Here is a 25,821-nt window from a genome sequence, read left to right as displayed (position 1 = left end):
ATAATGAGATTTGACTGTATAATATTTCCACCTACAGATGAGATAGACCTAAGTAACTACAACATCATAGAAATTACTAAAATACAGTAAATTTCTTTACAGGTGATTCTCTTTGACTACTTAATACCTCCATTCTTAACACAGTTAATTATAAGTTTATAGTATTTATTTTTTAGTACTGGGTGTGCTGACTCATATAATTTCTGAAAATCTAGCAATGGGCACTTGTGAACTTGTATGAGCCAGCTCTTGGATTTTTAGATGTTTATCTTTCTGTTTTTTTCTTTCGAGTTTTCTTCATCACCTTAACCAATATATGATTTTTTTTTTACTTCTATGATAGAGCTTTCCAAATTTATTCTCCATATTGCTAGCATAAATTTTGTTTTTAATTTATGCTCTTTAGTGATTCTAATAGAATGTTATACTGACAACTAAACAATATGATGCCTTGCAAACCCTACTTCTCCAGCTCATCACATTGGAATCTTATCTACGGCTGTTCCTTCAGCTTCTGTTCCTGTTTCTTTAAGGCCCTGTTTTCTTTGAGCAGGCTAAGTTTGGCTCGCAACTATCCAAGAATATATTCTGGCTTTTGGAGTAAATAATTTTTAGTTTTAATCTTCCTATAAGTCTACAAAGTAGAATCCTTTTCTTTCTTTTGAAATTTATTTTGGTGATCCTTCAACTTGTATTTTTTATTCTTTCATTTTTCTGTTTACCATTCTCTGAGGAAAAAAAAAAAAACTAATTTTCTCAGGACATTTCACATTCTACAATATGTAGAATTACCTTATCTCTACTCCATAAATTCAATATTGCCTTTATCAAATGTTCAGTTGGGTGGTATGCTTATATCCATAATTTATAACCCAATTCCTGAAATCTAGCAGACTTCAATACATCATCGTTCTATTGGCTTGATATGAGCATAACTATCTCTCTGACACTTAAAAAAAGATAGATGAGTAAAAAGAAATCCTCCAAAACTTCCACTTGCCAGCTATTATTACTTTCTTCTTCTCTTTCCCACTATGTGAAAAGCAATGATACCCAACATTCTCTACTTTTCTTTATTCTTACTATGCATCCCAGTTTAGCATGAATTATTATTCATTCCAATTTATTTCTTATCAGTTATTTTGGTTCAGCTAATGTCAGACAGGCCTGGCCTGCTGCAGTTCATGGGGTTGCAAAGAGTCGGACATGACTGAGCGACTGAACTGAACTGAATGTCACTGTTCTGATAGTATTTTTTTTTTTTTTTGCACAAGACATGGGTACCGATTGAACTGGGAGTGAATGACACTCTAGCTTCAGCAAAAAGAAGTAGCCATGGAGCAGCTAAATAGATGAAGTTCTGCGCATTGTCTAGCCTGCATGGAACTTGTGTTTTTGAAGCAGGCAGCGAAATACAGGATTTGTTTTGAGTAGGGCAAAGAGTACCAAAAGATGATTTTTCTACCAGTTTTAAGGAAGGCAGCTATATAGACCGCCCCCCCCCCCCTCCTTAATTTAGGGGCTTTCCCAGTGGCTCAGCAGTAAAGAATCTCCCAGCAATGCAGGAGATGCAGGAAGCAGGTTCAATCCCTGGGTCAGGAAGTTCCTTTGGAGTAGTGCCTGGCAACCCACTCCAGTATTCTTGCCCAGAAAATCCCATGGACAGAGGAGTCTGACAGGCTATAGTCCATGGGATTGCAAAGAGTCCGACAGGACTGAGGATGCAAGCACCCTTAATTTGGACATGTAGAGAACATAGATTGGAACCTTCTTCAGCCTATTGATTTACAAAAGCAAGAGGTATCTTGGAGAAATCTGTACCAGCGAAGTTTGAGAGGACCATGGAATAGGGAACCTGAGAAGTAAAAGGTGCATGGACCTCTTTTCAGTTCTTTAGAGTCTTTAGACAACACAGGAGGGGACCAGTCCAGTGTCCTTTCCTCCAAATGAGGAGTCATGGAATTTACTTTAAGAACAAAGGGTTACTATACCAAGCAAAGCAACTTCACAACTAAACAGAGGATTTTTTTTTTCCCATGACTTCTGAAAGGGTCAAAGAGTGCTTAAACTTTTAATACAGAATCTTTTCTGATGACAAGGAAGCTGAGGGGAAGTGAGCACTTCTTCAAGGAAATTGTATCCTCTTCTCAGTGAAAATCACTAGCATCGGACTAAACACTGTCAAACCAGAGTGTTGTTTAGGGATATTTCCTCCACCACACATGAGTGAGTGCTAAGTCACTTCAGTCATGCCCGACTCTTTGCAGCCCCATGGACTGTAGTCCACCAGGCTCCTCTGTCCATGGGATTCTCCAGGCGAGAATACTGGAGTGGGTTGCCATTTCCTACTCCAGGGGATCTTCCCATCCCAGGGATCCAACCTGCATTTCTTCTATTTCCTGCATTGGCAGATGGGTTCTTTACCATCTGGCTAAATGAGGTCTTGCCTTGAATCTCCTCTCTCTCTACCCCCAGCTATGGAAGACTAAAGTCAGAAAGGGAAAATGAACAAAGCCTGGATGAGAACTCTCCAGCATTCAAGGTACTAACATGGGAAGAGAAGAGAAAGAATAGATCTGATAACTTGCCCACATCCAAACACACACAATCTGTGCTGGGAGGAAAATTCCTATCAGCTATGAGATAGAATTTAATATGCACTCATCTAAGTTAAATGATAGAAAAAGATTTGAAAGCTTTGAAATCTTACAAATATAAAGTATTATAAAGGGAAAAAATCTGTATATTAATAGCATAGTTAAATAAAATATTGGGGAAAAATTGAAACCAATTTATGTAAATAATCAATTTGAGACTCCTTAGTAACCAGTTATATATACTTTTAGAAAGCTCGTATGTTCTATGTTAACTAATAAAACATGTTTTCTGAGTATATTCTTTATATACAACATATAATTATATTTTAGTCTTGCATATACAGATATATATCTTTCAGCCTCGTTGTTCCAATAGGCATTTTAGAAAGTTCTCTATAGGTTCTTACTGATATGAACAAGTTTAACTTTTTCTAAAAGTAAGGGTTATTTCTTTCTCTTTTTTTTTTTTCAAAATAGACAAAGCACCTGGCATGTGAACTTATATAAGCACATGAAAAGCAGGATACACCGTTATGAATACATGAGAAAAGGTCACTGACTGGGTGAAATATTTTTGAGAATTAGACATGGCACTGTAACATTTTCAAAGCAAGTACAATAGATGGACCAAGAAAGCATTCAAACACAAAAGTAAAAAAATAACTTATAATCAGAACCACAATAAATCCTGGAGGGCATGCAAAAGCCTACACAGGAAAAGGAATGATATTTTTCCTTTATGAGCCAATGTGCTCAGCCATTCAGTCGTGTCCGACTCTCTGTAACCCCCTGAACTGTAGCCCACTGGGCCCCTGTCCATGGGATTCTTCAGGCAAGAATACCGGTGTGGGTTGCCATTTCCTCCTCCAGGGGATCTTCCCACCCTAAGGATTGACCCCACATCTCTTGTGTCTCCTGTGGATTCTTTACCGCTGAGCCACCTGGGAAACCCAACAAAAATGAACCAATGTTTATCAGCTAGCCACTATGTGTTGAGGACCAAATGTGATATCACAGCACATTCTTCTGGCCCAGAATCCCTTTCCCAGGCTCTCCTTCCCTTTGGGGTGTGATTCAGCAGAGAAGGGCCAGGGCAAGGCTGCTCTGTGGGCTAAGAGAAATAGTGCCCTTGGAGCAGGTCCAAACAAGAGTCGTGTTTTCTTGCAAAAGAAGTGCCTGATGGTGGATTTTCAGAGCAAGAGCTATGGAATGGGCAAAAAAGGAGATATTAGGTAGACAGGTGCCATGATGAAAATGTCAAGTCCATAGTTCTTATCAACTTAGTCCTTTTGGGTGGTGAGAACAGAAATGGAGCAGCAGTCCAGAAAAAGTTTTCCTTCATCAACCAGCTCCATGATGTCAGACCGCTCCACTGAACTCTGTGGTATTCAATCTCTGAGTGACTGAGGAAAAGTGACACTGTCCTGAAATGATAACCTTCTGCAGTTTTTGGAGGAGAGTAGAGCACAATAGGTAGAGAAAGCATAACATTTTCTTTTTCTAGGGCTTCCTAGGTGTTAACAGTGGTAAAGAATCTGCTTGATAATACAGGGGATGCAAGAGATGTGGGTTCGATCCCTGGGTCTGGAAAGTCCCCTTGAGTAGGCAATGGCAACCTACTTCAGTATTCTTGGCTGGAAAATTCTGTGGACAGGAGTCTGGTGGGCTACAACCCATGGGGTCACAAAGAGTCAGACACGACTGAGTGACTAAGCACGTTTTGTAATGAAGGATTTTGAAGTCCAGTGTCTAGCAAAACTTTCAGAACAGTTTTACACTTTAATAAGTTCAAAAGTTAAATACTACAAATTCATTTTGAAAACTATATTCAGAAGTTTAATTAGGTATAATTATATTTTTTGGAACTTTGAATAAAATACTTTTCCATTTAAAGCTTTTGTTTTAGTTAATGTTTGTCCTCTTCAGTTGGAGAGACCAAAACCAAACAGCGATATTAAAAATTTCATCAAAATATTTAAAAATCAATAAATGCTTATTAAATATAAATAATGGTGCTTTCAAATGAATTTTTATATAAGATTTAGCATTTATACATCAGAACTTGACTAAAGCTATATCTGCACCAAAGCTTCTGGTACCCTTTGTTCATGATCTAGGTAGCTTTTTTATGTTCTTTTAATGAAGTCAAGCTTTGCAGCCTTTCATAAAATACTTCTTGGTTTAATATATGTGCAACATATTTTGTAGCCTTTGTGGCAAAAATTTCATAATTTTCATAAATTTGGAAGGTGTAGTTTATGTTAATGGTTAAAACTAAGTCAGGCTGAAACTATGAGTGAAATTGGTATGAGGCGGAGTGTTAGAACAAAACTGGGCATGGGGGTGGGATGGGGGCCAGATGAGTTTCTGGGGGAGGTGAAGAGGGCAGGGCCAGGCTGGTCTGCACTGGACAGCTAGCAGAGATCAATAGGCCGGATTACTAATAAACAAAGGACAAGAAGGAAAGACAGAGGAAACCGACAGTCCTCTGGGTTCTGGGCCATGTCACAAGAAGGTGGTTTTGATTGATATACATTTTCCCTGTGACGTGACTTGTGTTTTAAAATAAATTTCTCTACATTAACTTTCTCAGGAGAAAGCACAAATTCTTATCTTTTCCCCATAGTGACACTTTAAGTATTAATTGAATTTTTGAAAACCAAATAAGAAAGGAACATCTGGTCCACTATGCAGATTAAACCTCCCCGAAATTATGCATATATATAGATAGATAGATAGATAGATAGATAGATAGATAGATAGATAGATAGATATTCATTTCTAGAAGTAAAATATCTTAGAATTTAATGTATACATATGTAAAACTTAAGCCATATTATATATAATTATCTAAGGCAACTATACAATTGAGACACAAAGTTAATAGGTCCTACACAATTGTATAGTGTTATCAAGAATCTCATGTTAAAATTAACAGCTGGATGCCAAGAAAATTATTTTCCCCCTCTGAAATATTTTACCAAAGGCTCCCTGATGTATTCCTAAACATTTATGATATTTTTTTCACTTGACACATATTCAAGTATTCTTTCTTTATAAAGAAATCTACATTCTTTAAGGTATTAACATGTTTAAAGGAATTTTAGAGAATGTGTTGGCTTCAGAAGATGGGATTACTTTGAATTTTCCCATAGAACTAAGAAATACCCAATGCACAGACAGTTCAAACTTTTGATAAATGACCATGCTGAATCCAGTTTGACTGTCACTTCCATGTCCTATTCTCTAGCTAGTACACATCTGATGTTGACATTTCCAGGGCAAATTCTCTAACTCAATATTCTGAGTTTTATTCATTTTTAAGGGGGAAAATGACATATCTCTCATATGATTTTGATTGGTGCCTTTTAAACTCAGGAACCTCAACATTCCTACCACAACGGGCACCTATACCAATTAGTAAAGTGATGAACCAAAATAGATTATTAACAAGTAGTTTTTCAATCTCAGTTTTGAAATAAATCAGTCAAAATGTATTTATGAAGAGTTGTTTCACGTCTAGAAATATGCTAGATACTATAGGGTAAAATGTTTCAGAACACAAGGCTTCTACTGACAAGGAACTTGGGATCTGTCCAAGGAGAAGATTGTCCTACTTATTTTCAACTAGATGGCTCTGCTATAGTTTCTATGATTTGAAACTATTTAAATTGAGATATTGTCGGATTCCATTTGAAACCAGAAATGACAGTCTTAGCAAAAACTTACAAAATTAGCTTCTGAGTAAGATTGCATGTGAACAATATGATGCATCTAGTGTTTTATCCTTAAATCTTAATATAATTCTCAAAGGAAACTATCCCCACACATCCAGTGTTTCACAAATAAGATAGTCTGGCATTTTTCCTTCTCTTTTATTATATACATATATAATTTTCCTTCTCTTTTATTATATACATATATAATAAAAGGACATATGTATACATATATCCTTCCCTTGTGGCTCAAAGAGCAAAGAAACTCTGCAATGTAGAAGACCTGGGTTCAATCCCTGAGTTGCAAAGATCTCCTAGAGAAGGGAATGGCAACCCAGTCCAGTATTCTTACCTGGAGAATTCCATGGACAGAGGAGCCTGGCTGGCCATAGTCCATGGGGGTTGCAAAGAGTCAGACAAGACTGAGTGACTAATACTTTCATATACTTTCATATATTTTATATTGAGTTGATTTACAATTTTGTATTAGTCTCAGGTGTACAACAAAGTGAATCAGTTATACACATACACATGTCCACTCTTTTTCAGATTCTTTTCCCATATAGGCCATTACAAGGTATTGAAAAGATTTCCTTGTGCTATACAATTATTAGTGATTTATTTTATATATAGTAGTGTGCATATGTCCCTTCTGTCTCCCAACTTATCCCTCCCCCTTTTAAATTATACAAATAATATGCATGCATGCTAAAATAAAAATAGAGGCTACTAAGAAAAAAATATCTGAAGACTACTACTTTTGAAAGTTGACTGGTACGTATGTGTACTAATTTCTTCTGGATGCCATAGCAAAGTACCACAGCTTAAGGAACAGAAATTTATTTTCTCACAATTTTGTAAGCTAAAAAAATCCAAAATGAACATGTTGATGGGCTTAGCTTCTTCTGAGGTCTCTCTCCTTGGCATTGCAGAAAGCCCTTTTCCCTCTGTTTTTCCAAGGTCTTCCCTCAGCACTTGTATGTGTCCTTATCTCTTATAATTAAAAGCTCCATCTCCAAATATAGTTGCATTTTGAGGAACTGGGGGCTAGGATTTCAACATAAAATTTTGGGGGATTCACTTCATCTCATAAAATCATCTAGATAAATAAATAATTGATAGGTAAAGCTAAACACACATGTATGCCCACCTCTCATGTAATATATAATTTTATATAACTTTTATAAAGTCTATTAAATATTTTCTTAGGGACTATAGTCTACCAGTCTCCTCTGTCCATGGGATTCTCCAGGCAAGAACACTGGAATAGGTTGCCATTCCCTTCTCCCTGGGATCTTCCCTGCCCAGAGATTGAACCCTCATCTCCTACATTGCAAGTGAATTCTTTATTGTCTAAGCCACCAGGAAGCCCAAATATTATATCGCTATATGATACAGCACAATGTATTGAAGTAGTTACCTGCTGTTAGTCATTTGAATTGTTTCTGGTATTTTTTTTTTCTATTTAAATACTATTCTATGGACCTTCTTATATATATATACTTTAACACAACTTCCTGTTAATTTTCTCTTGATAAATGTCTAGTAGTTAATTCTCTTTGTCAAAGAGTATGCTTTCTTTTCCCCTCAGGGATTTTTATACTTCCTGAAAACTTTGCATCCATTTTCACTCCAACAAGCATGAAATACAAATACCTCTTTGCTAATGCCAGGCCAACGTGTTGTTTCTATCGTTCCTATTTTGTCTGATAAACACATGATAACTTGCTCTATTTACATTTGTACTTATTAGGATTAACTTGACCCTGGAAGGATGTGGTTTTTTTTTCATGCTTTATTCCCATCTATATTCTTTCTCTTGTGAATGTAGGCCTCGTCTGAAACCTCCCACCTTCTATCATCGCTAAATATAATTAACGCTTATTATTCTCTTCAGTGAATCACTGAACAGCATATGTCATTTGAGTCACCACCAGAAAAGTTCTGTAAAGTTAAATAACATTACTTTCCTTGCATCGTCTGCCCTCCTAGTGATACCTGCAAATTCTCTCACCTGGATGGTTGTTTGGTCCCTAAGTCATGTCCAACTCTTTGTGACCCCACAGACTGTAGTCCACCAGACTCCTCTGGCCATGGGATTCTCCAGGCAAGAATCCTGGAGTGGGTTCCCATTTCCTTCTCCAGGCGATCGTCCTGACCCAGAGACTGAGCTCGCGTCTCTGGCATCAGGCTGATGGCTTATCACTGAGCCACCGGGGAAGCCCAGGTCAGCGCGGCGCAGCAGCAGAAGCCCCACCAGAGTGTTGTGCTCGCCCATGTTTTCCAAAAGGTGTAGCCTTTCCCTGCATCTAGGCATTTGAGATATTTCAACTACAATACGTGCATGCCCCACAGGTTGCACGCTGAGAGGCAATGTTTGACATTACGTAGTTTCAGGTTGATGTGGCCAGTAAAGCACAGTTTTAAATATTTACCTGTCTGTTCCTTTTTCCTGCCCTCCTCATTTCCCTGCAAGCCCTCATTTATATTTTAAATTGAGTGTTTTTTTTTTTGTCTGAGACTTGGAAACATGGCCTAAAAATGATACCATTAGATACTCAGTATGTCTCTCTGCAGTGGTTTCTCAGAAATGAGAGAAAAATAATCGATCTCCTCAGAGATACTGACACTTCAGTTCACAGGCTGTTCTTGGTTTGTTTCTATTCCATATTGAATTCATCTAGGTGTTCTGTATGATCAATCTAAGTGTTCCAGACTGCTGACACCATATGCCTTATGAGAGCCTTTTTTTTCCCAAACTATTTTTCATAGATACAGAATGAGATGCATTATACAGCACATTAAACAAAGTGCAAGATTGAAAAAAGAAAGAAAGAAAAGAGAATGTGAATGCAAGATGATTCCTTTGCTTTGAAAAATGTAACTTTACTTACCAAATCATATGATCGCCTTTACAAGAACACCAATGCCCTCATCACCATCTTTGTTACACTCTATGTTTATCACGGCTCATTGCTGCAGGGTGACTCAAATCCTCTATGTGTTTCTGGCCAAGGTCTTGATAGCAGCCAAGTCTCCCTTACAAACAAAACAAAAACAAAAACAAAAAAACCAGAGTTTTGAGAAAATATATAAACATTTTCTAGGAAAGTCACTTAATCTGTCTTTCTCTCATTATTATTATTATTTGTTCTATCTCATTCTACTCCTACATACATATCAATTTGAATTCACATTTTTACTTTTGGATCTATACAAAGTAGATAACAACTTGCAGGATGTAAAATCTTCCTCTGACTGTAACGGCAACACAAGTGCTTATTTCTGCTCAAGATAAAGAATATATTCTTCAAATACTTGCTGAATATGTCTTTCATTCAGCAGAGCTAATTAGTTTCAGTTGCTTAAGCTGAGCAACTATTTGCTTCAAGGAAGATATTATATTTGCTTAATGGCATTTAAGTGCTAAACACTGTAAAGGATAATGTTTTCTGGGAATGGAATGTTGTCCTAACTAGTTTGAGGATAGTTTATGAAACAAGGGTCAAGAGAAATTTACAACCAGTTTGAGTGATAATATTTTTCCTGGTTGTTGATATGGACTACTTATCCTCAGACATCAAATATTGCATATCTATTTAATAAAATTTGATCTTTAATCATATGGACTTCATATCAAATGCAGGGTAATCGTTCAGTCCAAAGTGTGTCTTAATAAACCAAATGACAACAATATCAGAGAAAAAGCAACCACACAAAACTACTCTTTCTGTATGTTTGGATAGAGTCATTCTATCCTCACTCTAGTGTTTGGGTTGTAATTAAGACATAGATCCAGCAAATCATTCTTAGCAAGACTGGTACTGTTTCATTAGACCAAAATGAATTACCAAGTAATAAATAAATAAAACAAAAAGGAAATAAAACAAAGCAAATCGCTTTTGTTTTGATTTTCAGCTGAACAAAAAAATAAGCCAACAACGGACGCAACCGATGCCTAGAACTTGATAGTATCAATCCATCACCCTCTAAAAACTGCTTCCCTTTGGTATAGGAAGCTTTATCTCTGACTCCAAATGAAGTGACGGCAAGATACCAAGTTTAAAATTCTCTAACTGTCAACGGCTGTTTTACTAATTATCCAGATTCCAAGGCAATCATACAACCGTAATCATTCACCTCACGCCTGGAAACATAAGTCTTGTTCTTTTGATGAATATTTATAAGACAGTGTAAAGCAGTCTACTTTCTTTTCCCTTCAGGCAAGACAATTTGGAGTTCATCAATATGTATTACCAAGGACTTTTATAAAAGGCACTTCAAAGAAAATTCATCAGGCATTCCTTTTGTCTTGATTTCTGTTAGACTGATACTTCCTTTTGACAAGTATCAATAAATTATCCTCTGATGGTTGGAAACTTGATGTCTTATTCAGAAACTTCCTCACACAGCAAAATCTGGGCTTTGAGTTTCAAGTGAAATTATTAAGATCCCGCATCTAATTTAAGGACAGACAGAAGATATGCAAATTAAAAACAATAAAACAAACATGTATATAGTCACCCTACAGCACACAGGATGGAGTTTTACCCTAGTTGAGGATTTTCTTGCTGTACACAACTTGAAACTATTCTGTTTGCCATGCAAACATATTTAGAATTCCCTCACAAGTTTAAAAAAAAATGCAAGCCTCAGTTCCTGGATAAATGGAAGAACCACACCAAATTAAAACCAAATTAATGTAGATATGGAAGTGAAGAATGACAAGCTGTCTCTTTCCATAAGGCTGATTAGTTTTCTTTTTTGAATGTTATTGTTAGCTTCACATTTATGTAAGATGAGGATGAATAAATACAATTGTCTAAAATAATAATGAAAAAAAACCCAGTTTTATTTAATGGGCTTTGAAAAGGATATAAAAATCCTTTTATTTGCATCCTATTTTAAAAAAGCTTGGTTATTTTGTTTTGTTATTCTGATGAAAAATATTTGGAATATGGGACCACAATTAATATCTATTTCTATAAATAAACACAAAATTGCATGTTGACTAAAGAGTTCATCTTATTTCATGGCTTAATTCACTCTTTACAAAGTTACTGTGTTTGTTATAAAAAAATATTTCCACATTCTGCAAAACTGTTTTGTCATTGCCTGAATAAACTAAAATATAAATCTAATTCAAGCTTAATTCAAAAAGGAAGCAAAGGGGTTGCATTTGAGCTTGAATACATACTTTGCAAACCAACTATAATACTGGTCAAACAGTCATTCTATATGACTTCACATATGTCATGTTTGTGAAAATATAATCCACAATGAAAAAATCATTTAGAATGTAGAGTTTATAAAAATAAAGGGAAGAAAGAAAGAAAATATTACATGCAGAATATTTGTGGCAAGCAAACTGCTATATTATCTGAGTCCCTAAGACCTGGGATATGTTCAGTGGCTTAATAAAAATCATTGACTACAAGAATGCTGTTTTCAAATAGTTTATTTTTAATATTATCTTGTAAGAATGATGATGATGTCAGTATGATATATATTTTCTAGCTCTGTACTCTAAATACAGCCTGGAAATGCTGCTATGTTCTTGCCATAATGGCTATTAATTCCTGTGTGTAAAAGAAAAATAAAGGAAACAAGATCAATTATTTCTGACAGTACTCCTTATGTCCTCTACACACTCATTTAAAAATAAAATCTGCCCAAAGTGCTATAGAATTGTCTATTTTTCTTTACAAATTACTACAAAATGTAATGGCCTAAAACAATAAACATTTATTTTCTTATTATGCCCATGATTTAAAAAACAGGAGCAGTTTAGCTGGATGGTTCTGTTTCAGGATCTCTTGTGACATTGCAGTGAAGGTGCTGGCTGGACTTGGAGTCATTTAAATGTTGGACCAACACTGAAAATCTGCTTCCAAGCTCCTTCACAAGGACTTGTCAGGGGATCTCTGTTTCTTACAGAAGGGGGAGATCTCAGTTTCCCACACCTGGTCCTCTCTGTAGATTTCTTTGAGTGTCTTCGTGGCAACTGGCTTCTCCCAAAGTGAGTGATCCAAGAGAGAGAAGGGAAAAACCACAATGCCTTTTCCATTCTATCCTTACAAGTCGCCCATTGTTACTTTCACCAGATTCTATTCATGAGAATTGAACCACCCAAAGTCCAATGAACCTGTGAAAGGAGGTGAATTAGGCTCCAATTTTGGAATGGATCATTACCAAAGATTTATGAACTCGTTAGAAAAGCCCCTGATGCTGGGAAAGACTGCAGGTGGAGAAGGGGACGACAGAGGACAAAATGGTTGGATGGCATCACTGATTCAATGGATATGAGTTTAAGCAAACTCCAGAAAATGATGATGGACAGGGAAGCCTGGTGTGCTGCAGTCCATGGGGGTCACACAGAGTTGGACATGACTGAGTGACTGAACAGCGACGAACATTACCAAAGATTTATGAACACAATTTAAAACGTCCACAAGTGTACTCATGGTCTGTAAATCTCACAACTGTGGGTTATGATAGTGCTCACATATCATGGAAATATGTAAAAAATTCAAATTTCACCCACTAGAGAGATCTGGACTGATTCCCTCAAATTAGTCAGAACAGTATTTAAAGAATGTAAAAGGGCAATGAAATGCAATGTGCAGCTTATATGTGATGTCTATACTGTATGAGACACTTTATTTGCTCATTCATTTATTCATATCTTAATTTTTAAAAATATATGTGTAAGGAAAATTATGGAAGTGTTCCTGTGTTTTGTTTTGTTTTTTTTTTTTGTGGGCTGGAGAGAAAAATAAATGTTAAATGCCCTTTACCCATCTCAGAGGAGATAATAAGGACTCATACAAATTTGGGAAAAGGGAGTGGCATGAAATACTGTTTAAGAAAATCTTGGCTGGTGTCATACATACAAAATACTGAAGAAAAACTAAAGATGGAAGACCAATTAAGAGTCAGTGAAATAATCTGGACAATAGACAAGAATTAAAATTTATGGTGGTGGTCATGAGAAAGATAAAAAGGAAATGGATTTAAGAAATATGTTGAAGAAAGAGCAATTAACCTTAAGGAAGATTTGCACTATTTTTTTTTTTTCCCATTGGTCCTTGAGAAGAATTTATATATTCATTTCACAACTAAAGCACACTTTTTTGCAGTAATGAAGGGAAAGCAGCCTTAATTCCAGATCCACACTTGAGTATTCAGTTGATTCATGGCTTCTGGTGGAAAATGCACAACCATACCAATGCTCACACAAGCAGAGGGAGCATGAAAGAATAAGAGAAAGTGAAAAACCACTATAATTAGAGCATTCTTATTCTTCTTCATGTTACATGGTTAAATTAAATGCAATCTGACAGTTAGTGTTTCTGAAGAGATAAATGATACCAAAGCATTAGTCAAAGTTTGGTTGGTGGTGTTTTTATAGAAGTAACTACATGTTATATATTTTCCAACAAATTCCCTGATGCATTTTGGAATAAACTGAATGAGAAAATGGAAATATGTATATAAAATAATATAGAGGAGAAGGGAGAATCTTGACATATAGATTCCTATTTTGATTTCATTAGTACCTAGATTTGTGATCTTGGGCATATTCCTTAAAGTTTCTAAAACTTATTTATTTAATTATCATAATTGAAATGTATTCAAAGGCTAAGTAAGAGCATTCAATAAAATAATTTATGTAAATACAAAGGCCAGCACCTGACACTTAGTAAACTCTAATAAATACCTTTGACTAACTTTAACTTATAGATAATATTATTAGGACTGCTTTGATAATATGAAACTAGCTGAGTTGAACTAGAGAAAGGAGTTGACAGTCTTGGTTAGGTGGCAGCAAAAATCCTCTTTGAGTTGTCTTTGGGACTCACATCATTCCTTCACTGAGACTGGAGTGGAGCCGTGTTAGTGGCTGGTATCCTGGCGTCTTCACGAAGTGCTAAGAGAAAAAACACTAACGGCTTCAATACAGCCCTCCTGAGGGCAGAAGAGGCAGGGACAGAGGCAGATAATTTTGCCAACAGATATGAACCTCCTGAGGGTCTTGATGATTTCCATGGAGAAGATTTTGGAAGGCCTTAAACCCAGTGAGGATTTTGGACACTGTCTCATGGATACTGAAATCTCCATCAAAATGGTTTAAGCAGGGAGTCATACACACAGGCCTGATGCCATGTGACTAATGCATTGGCTGTGACTAATGCAATGCAACTTGCAGTGAGGAAAACTGCAAGTTCAGTGAGGTGCCATTAACAGGAGACAAAGAATGAACAAAAAGGAGCAGGCATCTGTACTTTGAGACTGCATTTCTGGAAGAAAGTTAATATAATTAACAGAAATAGATAAGTTCAGATAAGTTGCTATGGAAACTTAAAGAGTTTGATTATTGAAACATTTATTTATTTTTTTAAGAAAAATGGTAGATAATCAACCTACAAAGTAGCCCTGAGTTTATCAGAAATTATCTTAGTAATTCATTTCAAAGTAAAACTTTTACTAAGAAATTGTTCTTCATGTAGATCCATTTTCTTCGTAAAATGTGTCACATATATTTCCTATTAAATGATAACAGATCACATTCTAAAATCTTCAAGAATTATCATTCTTTCTTCCTTTTATAGCCAAAGATGCTTTTAGCTTTGAGACATCTAAATTACATTTAATTTTTTAAATATCGTGTTGACAGCTGATTCTCAAGCACATAATGCATTAGGTCAGAATGTCAAACACGATTTTGAAAACAGTTAAACAATATTCCTTCTTGACATGTCAGTAAATTAAAATGATAAATGATTTTTTTATAGTGTCAGAAAAATAAAACTGAGAAAACATTCACAGAATGTATAAAACTCATTATATGTTTTTAATGAAAAACATTTCCAATTTTTATCAGTTTTTGCTTGTTAACAAATAATTCTGTTGGCACTTTCTGATATATTTCAAGAAATCTGTTTGCTATAATCATTTAATTATTTTAGATTTTTAAGTTCAAATTATTCTATTTTTTATATTCCTGATTAATACTAAATTATTGTAATAGAACCTGATACTCCATTAAAATATTATTTTGAACATGATTACCACTGGATAGCTATTAAAGAACTCTTCTCACTGAGCAAATCGGACTTCAAACCCACTCATTTAACATGTTTTTCAGAAACTTTAAGCCATTCCGAAGATATTCAAGTTGCTATCCTCAAATGCAAATGTGTAATTCATAATTTTATAACTAACTTGCTTCAAATGTCAAAAAATTCACTATTAGTGTAAAATACCATTAAAATTTGCTTTTTAATTTGCTGTCTAGGTTGGTCATAGCTTCTTTCCCAAGGAGCAAATGTCTTTTAATTTCATGGCTGCAGTCACCATCCGGAGAAGGCAATGGCACCCCACTCCAGTCCTCTTGCCTGGAAAATCCCATGGACAGAGGAGCCTGGTGGGCTGCAGTCCATGGGGTCTCAAAGAGTCGGACACAACTGAGCAACTTCACTTTCACTTTTCACTTTCACGCGTTGGAGAAGGAAATGGCAGCCCACTCTAGTGTTCTTGCCTGGAGAATCCCGGGGACGGGGGAGCCTGGTGGGCTGCCGTCTGTGGGGTCGCACAGAGTCGGACACGGCTGAAGTGACGCAGCAGCAGTCACCATCTGCAGTTTGATTTTTGAGCCCAAAAAATAAAGTCTGTCACTGTTTTGATTATTTCCCCATCTATTTGCCATGAAGTGATGGGACCGGATGCCATGACCTTAGTTTTCTAAATGTTGAGTTTTAAGCCAACTTCTTCACTCTCCTCTTTCACTTTCATCAAGAAACTCCTTAGTTCCTCTTCACTTTCTGCCATAAGGGTGGTGTCATTGGCATATCTGAGGTTATTGATATTTCTCCTGGCAATCTTAATTCCATCTTGTGCTTCATCCAGCCCAGCATTTCACATGATATACTCTGAATATAAATTAAATAAGCTGGGTGACAACATACAGCCTTGACATAATCCTTTCCCGATTTGGAACCAGCCTATTGTTCCATGTCCAGTTCTAACTGTTGCTTCTTGACCTGCATACAGATTTCTCAGGAGGCAGGTAAGGTGGTCCGCTATTCCCATTTCTTTAAGAATTTTCCACAGTTTGTTGTGATCCACACAACAAAGCCTTTGGGGCCACAAAGGCTTCGATGTAGTCAATAAAGCAGAAGTAGATGTTTTTTCTGGAACTCTCTTGCTTTTTTGATGATCCAGCAGATGTTTGCAATTTGATCTCTGGTTTCTCTGCATTTTCTCAATCCAGCTTGAACATTTGGATGTTCATGGTTCACGTACTGTTGAAGCCTGGCTTGCAGAATTTTGAGCATTACTTAAAAGATGCTTGCTCCTTGGAAGAAAAGCTATGACCAAACTAGACAGCAAATAAAAAAGCAAAGACATTATTTTGCCAACAAAAGTCTGTCTAGTTAAAGCTATGGTTTTTCCAGTAGTCATATACGGATGTGTTAGTTGGACTATAAAGAAAGCTGAGCACCGAAGAATTGATGCTTTTGAACTGTGGTGTTGGAGAAGACTCTTAAGAGTCCCTTGGTCTGCAGGGAGATCCAACCAGTGCATCCTAAAGGAAATCAGTCCTGAGTGTTCATCGTAAGGATTGATGTTGAAGCTGAAACTCCAATACTTTGGCCACCTGATGAGAAGACCTGACTCATTTGAAAAGACCCTGATGCTGGAAAAGATTGAAGGCAGGGGGAGAAGGGGATGACAGAGGGTGAGATGATTAGATGTCATCAGCAACTCAATAGACATGAGTTTAAGCAGGCTCCAGAGTTGGTGATGGACAGGGAAGCCTCATATTCTGCAGTTCATGGGGTGGCAAAAAGTAAAACACAACTAAGCGAATGAACTGAAATGAAACATTAAAATATGATATAAAATTTACAAAAATTTTCTATTAGTGAAAATAGATGTAAATTTAACATTTGGTAATAAGTCATCTGCCATTGAGAAAAATTTAACGAGTCTCCCCTCAGTATCTGGAGAGAGACTGGTTTCAGAACTCTTATGGATACCAAATTCATCAGGTCCTTTATATAAAATGGTGTAGTATTTGCATGTAACTTCCTGTATACTTTAAATCATGTCTAGATTACCTAAATACCTAAAACAATGTAAATGCTATGTAAATAGTTGCAAATGCTATGGAAATTATTGCTGGTGCACAAAGAAAATTCAAATTTTGTTTTTTGGAACTCCCTGGAATTTTTTTCCAAATAGTTTTCATCCACAATTAGTTTAGTCTGTGGATTTGGAATCCTTGGATATGGAGTGCCTTTTGTATAGTAGTTCTGTTACTCCAGTTTGGAAAATAAGGTCATCTATGACCCTCCTGGAGAAGGCAATGGCAACCCACTCCAGTACTCTGGCCTGGAAAATCCCATGGATGGAGGAGCGTGGTAGGCTACAGTCCATGGGGTCGCTAAGAGTCGGACACGACTGAGCGACTCCACTTTCACTTTCATGACCCTCCACGAAGCTTCCTTCCTGGCTCAGTGGTAAAGAATCCATCTGTCAAGCAAGAGCTGTGGATTTGATCCCTGTATTGGGAAGATCCCATGGTGAAGGAAAAGGCAACCCACTCCAATATTGTTACCTGGGAAATTCCATGGACCTAGTAAGTGGGTGGGCTATAGTCTTTGGGGCCACAAAGAACCAGGCACAGTTTAGCAACTGAACAGCAACACAAACAATGACTCTCCACAGAATGCTGTAGCTCTGAAAATATTAGCATTGCACATAAAAAGAATAATCAGTATATACACTTTAGGCCTTCATCACAACCCCAGAAATGAGCATACTCTTTATACAGAAATTTCCTCAAGGCACTTTGTAATCTCTCACTCTTGCCCATTAATGTGTTTTATCTTATCCCCATGTATACAGTGGTGTAACTTCTGGCACTACAGATTAGATTTCATTTTCTAGAATTATATATAATTGGAATCATACAGTATTATTGTCTATCTACTATAATTCAGTATGATGATGTGATTGTGTATATTGATTTCACCTTCAGTTTTACTGTTGAGTATTCTTCTAGATGTATATAACAGTTGTTTTATATATGAGTATTATATTTATGTTTATGAATTTTTTTTCCAGTTTTGGATTATTACAAATATAGCTGCTACATACAGTTTTGTAGGAGTTTTTGTAGGAATAAATGCTTTTTATTTTTCTTGGGTATTAATATCTAGGAGTGAAATATCTGAATTATATAGTAAGTGTATGTTTAACATTGAAAAAGACAGTCTTTAGCAAGTGATATCTCATTTTGACTGTAAATTGGTCACTCCAATGATGTTGTTTTTCTCAATAAGAATTTGTATAGATTTTTCATTATTCCTTCCTTCCATATTTGGTTGTTGTTCAGTTGCTCAGTTGTGTCTGACTCATTGCAAAACCCCATAAACTCACACCATGCCAGGCTCTCATCTCCTTCCTTGTATCCCAGAGTTTGCTCAAACTCTCGTCCATTGAGTGGATGATGCCATCCAAACATTTCACCCTCTGATGCCCCCTTCTCCTCCTGCCCTCAATCCTTCTCAGCATCAGGGTCTTTTGCAATTAGTCAACTCTTTGCATCAAGTGGCCAAAGTATTGGAGCTTCAACTTCAGCATCAGTCTTTCCAATGAACATTCAGGGTTGACTTCCTTTAGGATTGACAGGTTTGATCTCACTTCAGTCCAAGGAACTCTCGAGTCTTCTTCAGCACCACAACCTGAAAGCATCAGTTTTTTGGCCCTTAACGTTCTTTATGGTCCAAATCTCACATCCATACATGACTTCTGGAAAAACCATAGCTTTGACTAGATGGCCCTTTGTCAGCAAAGTGATGTCTCTTTGCTTTTCATATGTTGTCTAGGTTTGTCATAACTTTCCTTCCAAGAGCAAGCATCATAATTTTATAGCTGCAGTTACTATCCACAGTAATTTTGGAACCCAAGAAAATAAAATCTGTCACTGTTTCACCTTTCCCCCTTCTATTTGCCATGAAGTGATGGGACTAGATGTCATGATCTTAGCTTTTGAATGTTGTGCTTTTGGTAGAATACACCAATACAGCCATATAAGCCTCAAGTTGTCCCTGTGGAAGGCTTTTCACCTTAAGTTCAATGTCTTTAATGGACGAAAGGTCTATTCAGATTATATTGTTGTTGAGAAAGTTTTGTTACTCTTATCTTTCAAGAAATTTGTCCATTTCACTTAAATTGTTTGAATTACTGGCAAAGCCTTGCTTGTAAAGTTTCTTTATTATCCCTTTAAAACCTGTTGGTTCTATCATGATAACATCTCTCTTGTTTCTTTGGCAGTCTGCTTCTTCATTGTTTTCCCCAATCAGTCTGGATAGATGTTATCAATTTTATCAACTTCCTCAAAGATGTACATTTTAGGTTTATTGATTTTTACCTTTTTTCTGTTTTCTACTTTCTGATTCTCACTATGATCTTTATTATTTCATTTCATTTATGATGGATTCAATTTGCTCTTTTTTAAGTCACCTAACCTCTTAGAGTGGAAGTGCATGTTACATATTTGAAACTTTCATATTGTCTAGTATAGTCATTTAGTACTACAAAACTCTCCCTCGGTGATGCTTCTGTGGCATCCAGCAAATTTTTTTATGCTGTGGCATAACAGCATAACAGTTCAAAGTATTTTGGACTTTAGTTTTGATTTATTTTTTGACCCCCAGGTTATTTAGAAGTACTTTATCTTCCAAATATTTGGAATTTTCAGATTTGGAGTTTCCAGATCTGTGCTAACATCTAATTTAGTTCCATTACATTATGAGGGCATACTCTGTATTATTTAAATCCTATGGATTTACGGTGGAGAAGCAAATGCAACCCACTCTAGTATTCTTACCTGGAAAATCCCATGGACAGGGAAGCCTGTCTGGCTACAGTCCACAGAGGTGCAAAGGGTGAAACATGACTGAGTGGCTGAGTGCACTCTCATAGATTTATTGAGGCTATTTACAGTTGATCTTGGTAAGTGTTTCCTGCACAATTGAACACAATATCCGGTCTGTTGTTTTTCGACAGATTGTTCTAAACTTGTCAATCAGGTCGATTTCATTGATAGCATCATTCAGGTCTTTTAGATTCTCCCTGATTTCTTTTTACTTAAGTTACCTGTTATTGAGAGGAGACTATTGAAATCTCTCACTTTAATAACGGAATTACTTTGATTCTCCTTGCAGTTTATCAACTTTCACATTTTTTGAAAATTTCTCATTAGATGCATAAACATTTAGGATTATTATGCCTTCTTGACAAACTGACCCTTTAATAATTATGGAAAGACATTCTATATTTCAAGTAATATTTTCTCTGTAATCCACATTGGCTGACATTCATATAGTGTCTTCAAGCTTTCTTTGGATTAAAATTAGCATAGTATAAATTTTTCGTTCCTTTTAAGTTATTTACATCTTTATATTTAAAGTGAATTTCTCATAAGCAACATACAGTTGGATGTTTTTTTTTCAAATCCAACCAAGAAAATCATCCTTGAACTGGAATATTTAGACCATTTCATGTGATTGTTGATACTCCGAGGAGATTTATTGTGAGAAACTGGTTCACGTGATTATGGAGGTTGAGAAGCTGCACAATCTGCTCTCTGTGAGCTGAATTATAGTGGTGTAATTCAGTCCAAGTCCAAAAGCCTGAGAACCATATAAGCCAATGGTGCAAACATCAGCGTGAGGATAAGAGAAGATGACACGAGCTATCTCAGCTCAAACAGTGAGGCAAGAAAAAAGAGCAAAAATGTTTTTTTCTCCAACTTCTGTTCAATTAAAGCATTAATTGGTTTGATGTCCACTCACAGTAGGGAGGACAATCTCTTTTTACTGAATTCACTGATTGAAATGCTAATCTCACCCATAAACACCTTCTCAGACATGCCAAGAAATAATGTTTAATTTGGGCACTCCATGATCAGTGATTTTGTTTGTTTTTCAGTTGGTAAGTCGTGTCCAACTCCTTTGTGACCCCATGGACTATAGCCCACCAGACTCCTCTGTGCATGGGATTTCCCAGGCAAGAGGACTAGAGCGGGTTGCCGTTTCTCCGGGGGATCCAGGGGATCTTCCCAACCCAGGGATGGACCCCACCTCTCCTGCATTGACAGCTGTCTTCTTTACCACTGAGGCGGCAGGGCTGCTCTTATGGTCAGTGAAGTGACATGTTAAACATCTCATACAGAGTTTTCTCTTTTTAAAGAAATATCAACTATGCATACAGTGTGATCAGCTAAAAGCATATAATGCATACACATACACACAACACACAAACACACAGCACACAGGCACACAAGTGCACTCACACACAATTAGTTCTTTTTTATGGAAAACTGTAGCAAAGTGTTAGTTTTAAAGATGACCTCAAATTATTTCACTCGTCTCACGCTAAGACATTAAGTGAGGTCAGATTCCCTAAACACTGAAGAGAGCCTGGCCTTAGAACATTCCTTGTATACCGTAGAAAGAATGATGCATGATCTTCCAAGGCTATGTCAGGAGAAGCCATGCAAACTCTGCCTCATTTGTTGGAATGCTCTCTCTTGGAGCCCTGAGACCCCATGAAGGACACGTGACTAGGCTGAGACTGCCATGCTTTGAGAAGCATAGGGACACATGGCATTTCATGTAGACACTCCAGCCAGTATTCCGGCCGAGCTCATTCTTTGAGTCATATGAAGCCAGACATTGCAGATGAGAACAAGTCTCCAGATCTTTCTAGCTGCTAGCCTTTTCAGTTTCCATAATTATTTAGGTCTTCCCAGGCAGAGTCTTAGATATGGAGCAGGAACAAGCAAGCTCCACTGTGCTTACACCCAAATTCATGACTCAAGAAATCAATAAACATAATAAGGCAATCATTGTTTTATGCCACTAAGTTTGAGACTCTTTTAAATAAAATGTAAACAACAGAACAACTCAAATATATTTCAAATAATGCACTGAAACACACCCATTCTTCATAAAATTTTATACTATAGTGTCTATTGATACAGGCTGATATCATAATGCCTAAATAATATATATCAAGTATTAAATTGTCATGGCCTATGTATTCACTTTTTCGATAGTCTGGCTCAACTAGTATTTCCAAAATTCTTCCAATCATAAGAGTCGCCATGGGTATAGTAAAATATATAGTTTTACAGGCTCTTCTTTTGAAGTTTCCAGTATACTAGGTCTGAGGTAAAAATCCAGGGAGCTGCATTTTAAGCAAGTATTTGAGGCATATTTGGGAACACTAACTGAATACAAGGTTAAATTTAACTATCAGAAGCAGAAATTATAAATCAATAAACCATTAAAAGTTCCTGGCACCTACATTTGTAATCAAAATTTTGTATAAATACTATATTTTTTCTTAAGAAACTGTATAATATTTATTAGATTCCAAAGGCATTTCTGACCCCCAGATGAACAACAAAAAGAAATCAATCTGAGGGAAACTTCAGAAGTCCACACATTAACATTTCTTCTCATATAAACTTTAAAAATTGATCAATGATTACCTCAAAGCTAATATTCCTGACAAGTAACTTGCATCCTATTATTTTTCCTTGCTGGTAGATTGGTAAAGTACAAAGTCATTCTCTTTAATATTTAAATAATCAAGATGGTAAACTAGACTAACATTTTAAAAATAAATCTCAGTTGTCCCACGAAAGATAAATAAACAGAAATTTATTCCACCTCCTAATAACGATGAACCCAAGGTGCCTTATCCAGTGAACTAAGGTTTTCCTCTGAAGAGATGAATTTTTTCAACTCTAACTCATAGAGGAAGGAATGATCACAGGTCCCTAATTCTGCATCATAGATCATAACCACATGCTCATTTCAGGCTGTAAAAAATTTCTAGCTGTAGTAACAAAATGTCTTCCTTGGCCATTGTTTCAGATTTATAGAATCACAAAACACTTCCTCTTCCTGACATGAGAACCCTCTCCATCTAGTTACCTGAGACAGAATTTTTCACAGATCCTAGAAAGTGATAGTTATCTATGGAATTTAAAATTTGACTTCTCATGTACTGTTCAATCACATTTGCATAGTTATCTGTCATTAAATACAAAATACTTCGAAATGCAGTGGCTGAAAATAACAACAAGCACATATTATGCTACATGTTACTGGGTCAGGAATCCTACGGTCGCTTAACTTTGTGGTTCTGGCTCAGTGTCTCTGATAAGGCTACAGTCAAGATGTTGGTCAGAATTGTAACCATCTGAAGCTCTGGCTACGGCTGAGAAAAGCAGTCTTATGCATGAAGTCTTTTTGACCCCTACTCAGCTATGTAAAGCCTAGGCCTTGGTCATGGAGCACTTCTTTCCCAAGGTATAAAGGGCTCACACAGCTGTAACAAGCTTATCACTTTATGTGGGAATCTCTTTCCTTGTTGAACACTCAATGAGTTCTCTTTTGTTTCTGCTTAAAGCATGTGCCTCATGTGGCATCTGGCCAACTCCACAGTTATATCTCTCTTCCTCACGGAGGGGACAGGGTTCTTCCACTGTGGCACAAAGCTAATCTTGTTCTGTCTTTAATATACATAAATGAAACTCTATTCTATCCACTACTTGATTGAGTCACATTTCCATTGGTGATTCCAATACCAAAATGCAATGGGCAGAAGTGTTTATGGTCCTCTCATAGGATTGGTAACTGGTACATGGTACTCTACTCGACAGCTAGTGTTGAAGAATCCAATCTGATGGATTCTTGGTTGGAAATCCAGTCCTTGTTTTGGTGAAAGCGTTAGTCACTCAGTCATGTCCAGCTCTGCGACCCACATGAAATGTAGCCTGCCAGGCTCCTCTGTCCATAGATTTTCCAGGAAAGAATACTGAAGTGGGTAGCCATTCCCTTCTCCAGGGGATCTTCCCAACCCAGGGATTGACCCTGGGTCTCCTGCATTGCAGGCAGATTCTTTATCATCTGAGTCACCAGTGTAGAAAGACTCAGTTCATTTTCAGAGGATCACCTGAATAATTTCATAGCATGGCAGCTTCTTTCAGAGCAAGTGATCTAAGAGAAAATAAAAGATGAGGGCCAAGTGTTTATTGTCTCACATCAAGCATCAAATTCCTAGAATCCTTTGAACATCAAGCTCTCCTCACTTTGGTCCTCTTTACTGTCAGTCTCCTTCAATGATTTGTAATAATTTGCATCATTTCCACAATACTGTACTGGTTACAAGATCTACTCTATTAAATGTGGGAGAGGATCATGCAAAGGAACACCAAATGAATCCTATAAATGGGAATCACTGGGGCCATCTTTGAGGCTGCTTACATGCAGTCAAAGCATATATGTGGCTGAATACACTGAAGAAGTTATGTAAAAGGTAATCGCAACGTCAGTGTGAATAATCTTTTTAATAAAGGCCATCAATCAGCTCCTTTGTCTGCTCTTCCCTAATGACCTTCCCTCCATTTCAGTTACCTATTGCTAGGGTTACATTCTGGATCTTATCATTATTAGAAATGTTTTAACTGTGAATCTTTAAGTGTCAAGTATCCCCTTTCCTGAAACTCCTATTCTGGTTGCTAATTACCTTATTATTTTCTACAAATGCGTGTCATTCAAAAATTTCCTGATAATCTTTACATTTTCATCATCAGTTCATTTTCACATTCTCCAAAACAACTATTTCAAATTTTGGGAGACCACCTGGTTCCTTCTACTCTCCGCAGTTCATCTTGCTTACTACTCAGCAAAGAAAGCAGACATACTACATGGGGTGTTCTTAACATCCTTAAAGAACTAACGAGCTTAAAGAACTGGGCCCTTTATGTTTTCTTTCTTTTCATTTTCCTTCTTTTATAATAGAGAGAAATGTTTCCCCCCTTCCTGGCCCCTTTATCCATCTGGACCCTCTGCCTTTAAATGTATTTTACTATATCGAATTTTCTCTTTCTGTCATATATTGTCAGATTTTTCCTCTTATCTGTTTTTTTCCTGTATAAATGTGGTTAAGTACTTCCATAATAAAAAAAAAAAAAAAAGGAAGGGATGATTTGAACTCTGTTAAAGTATTAGGAAAAAAAATAGCCATAGAGTAAAAATGATGTAGTTATAAATAGAAGGACTCTGGTGGTTTAATTACATGAAACTCAAACTTGCCTCACTTACCCCCAAGCTTCATAGTTCTCTTTACTGACAGGCCTCTTGAAAGACTTGTGTATACTCTCAGCCTCCACTTTTTATCATTATATCCCCTCTAACATATTTAATCTGGCATACAGATCCTGATCACTACTTTAAAATGAACCCTGGAAGAACTTTACACATAGAAAATCAACAAAAGAGCTGGTGGGAAAGAAGTGGGTGTAATTATTATCATGGCCCTTTAGAAAATCTAAACTTGTTGTAATATACTGTTCTGATTTCTTTTAAGAAAAAATGGACATCAACTCAGACACACTTTGTTGTACCTACTTCTCTGTG

This window comes from Cervus canadensis, chromosome 20 (assembly GCF_019320065.1).
Source record: "Cervus canadensis isolate Bull #8, Minnesota chromosome 20, ASM1932006v1, whole genome shotgun sequence".
Lineage (NCBI taxonomy): Eukaryota > Metazoa > Chordata > Mammalia > Artiodactyla > Cervidae > Cervus > Cervus canadensis.
Note: the sequence above shows the minus strand (reverse complement) of the source record.